General features: G+C 43.5%; 1 protein-coding gene across 2 annotated transcripts in view; it reads left to right on the forward strand.

Annotated features, from left to right (window-relative positions):
* Ser (protein serrate) overlaps positions 1-2,500 on the forward strand; it is a 360,589-nt gene that overhangs the window by 220,707 nt on the left and 137,382 nt on the right. The window lies entirely within an intron of this gene.

The raw sequence follows: 2,500 nt of genomic DNA on the forward strand, positions 1-2,500 counted from the left end.
GCTGTTCCTCATGAATAAGTAAAAAGGAGGGAGAGGGAGAGAGGGAGGGAGAGAGAAAAAAAAATTGGAAGACAAAACACACGGCCGCTGACACAAAGGGTCGCTGGTGGATGTCATGTTCGTATTAGAGAAGGTGTGGATAATGATAGGGGGAGAGGGGAGGGGTGGTAAAGAGAGGGAGAAGGGAGGGGGTGGGTAAAGGTGGGAGGGGAGGGGGTGGGAGAGGAGGGAGAGGGTAAAGAAGGAGGGAGAGGGGAGAGATGAATAGGGGGGAGAGGGGAGGAGGTGGGTAAAGAGGGGGAAGAGGGGGAGGGGTGGGTAAGGGAGGGGGAGGCTGGAAGGAGGGAGGAAGGGAGGGTAGCGAGGGGAGAGGGCTTGGAGGAAGGAGTTGGGAGAGGGAAGGAGTAAGGAGAGGGAGGATAGGAAGAAGGGAAGGAAGAAGGGGAGAGTGGGGTATGGGGACGGAAATAGGGAGAGGGCGATAGAAGAAGGGAAGTGGGAGGGAGAAAGGAGAGATAGAGGGGATGAGGAAGGGGAGAGAGTGAGGGAATAGGGAGGATGGAAGGGGAGAGGGGATAGGAAGGAAGGAAGGGAGGCGGGGAAAGAGGGATGAAGGATAAAAGTGAAGGGATTTGAGGAAAGGGAAAGGAGGAGAGGAAGAAAGGAAGAAAGAGGGATGGGAAGAAAGAGAAAGAGAGAGAAAGGGAAGGGTAGAAGAAAGAAGGGAATGAAGGAAGAAGAAAGAGAAGTGTGAGGGAAAGAGAGGTAAGAGGAAGGGGAGAGGGAGAGGAAAATAAATGGGGGAGGGGGAGCAGGGTATATAGAGAGGAAGGAGTAAGAGGAGAGGAAAAAGTAGGACAAGGGATTGAAGAGGGGGAAGGAGAAAGGGGAATGAGAGAGGGAAGAAGGGTAGAAGAGGAATGTTAAAGAAGGCAAAAGATGGGAAGAAAGAAGAGGTTAAAGAAAGGAAAAAAACGATACAAGTGCAGAGACAGAAAAGAGAGAGAGAGAGAAAGGAAAAGCTGATGACGAAGAAGTGACACAAATAGAATAATAATAACAACAGTAACAACAACAACAACAGCAAGAAATCTAGAACACTATCCAGAAGAAAGTACCATCCTCTCAAAGAATTGAATAGACAGATGCGTATCTATCTAGATATAGAGAGATGGCAATAGAATAAAAAAAAAAAAAAAAAAAAAAAAAAAAAAATATAGAGCAAGCGAATAGGCAACCCAATTCCACCAAACAACCGAACTAGACAATCAGCCACAATTAGAATCGACGCCAACTACATCGATAAGAAAAACAACAACAGAAACAACAATAGAAACCTCTACGACAACAAAGACGATAAAAACAACAGCAAGGAACAAAAACAACAACAAAGACGATAAAAACAACAGCAAGAAACAAAAACAACAACAAAGATGATAAAAACAACAGCACGAAACAAAAACAACACCAAAGACGACTAAACAACAACAGCAGAGACAACGAACGACAGCAACAGCACGGGGCCGGATGCACGTGTCGGCGGCGGTCCGAGCCATCAATAAGCTCGTCGTCATTAGCGAAGAGGTGTTCGGGCGCCGCGCAGGTGTAGCCCATCACAGGTGACACGGCGTTAATCACCTGTGCGACGCGACGAGGAAAGGGGAGCGTCGTACATCTGGCAGGTGCCGGGTGCGGATCCGTGATGTACGATGCTTGAGGCGTGGGTGGAATGCGGGGGCGTGGGTGTGTGGGTGTGTGGGTGTGGGTGGGGTGTAGTGTGTGTGGTGTGTGGTGTGTGGGTGTGTGTGGGGTGTAGTGTAGTGTGTGTGTTTGTGTGTGTGTGTGTGTGTGTGTGTGCGTGTGTGTGTGTACTGTGTAGCGTGTAGTGTGTAGTGTGTAGTGTGTGTGTGTGTGTGTGTGTGTGTGTGTGTGTGGGTGTGGGTGTGTGTGTGTGTGTGTTTCTCTGTATTTGTTTTTTGTTGTTAGGAATGTGTTTGTTAATGGTCAGGAGTTGGATTGTTGTTTCCCAGCTTTTTTAAAAGCTTTGTCTCCAGTGAAAAGTAATTTTCGTAGTCAATTTATAGTCAAATTTGTAATATTAATATAAGTATTTGTATCAGTAGTAGTATCAGTCTATTATTATTATTATTATTATTATTATTGTCATTATTATTATTATTATTATTATTATTATTATTATTATTATTATTATTATTATTATTATTATTATTATTATTATTATTATTATTATTATTAAACATACAGATATATATACGTATATACATATACATGTGTATGTATGTATGCATACATGCTTGTGTTTATGTTTAAACATGTATATATGATTAGTAAAATACTCTACCGTGTTAATACTACGAAAGAAAAACCCAAATGCACAAACGAGATTTTTTTTTGTTAATGAGACAACAGTTTCGAAATCTTCCTGGATTTCACTTTTAGGACCTGGAGATGGAACTGAATGTCGAAATTGCTGTCTCAT

The sequence above is a fragment of the Penaeus vannamei genome, chromosome 12, assembly GCF_042767895.1.
Source record: "Penaeus vannamei isolate JL-2024 chromosome 12, ASM4276789v1, whole genome shotgun sequence".
NCBI lineage: Eukaryota > Metazoa > Arthropoda > Malacostraca > Decapoda > Penaeidae > Penaeus > Penaeus vannamei.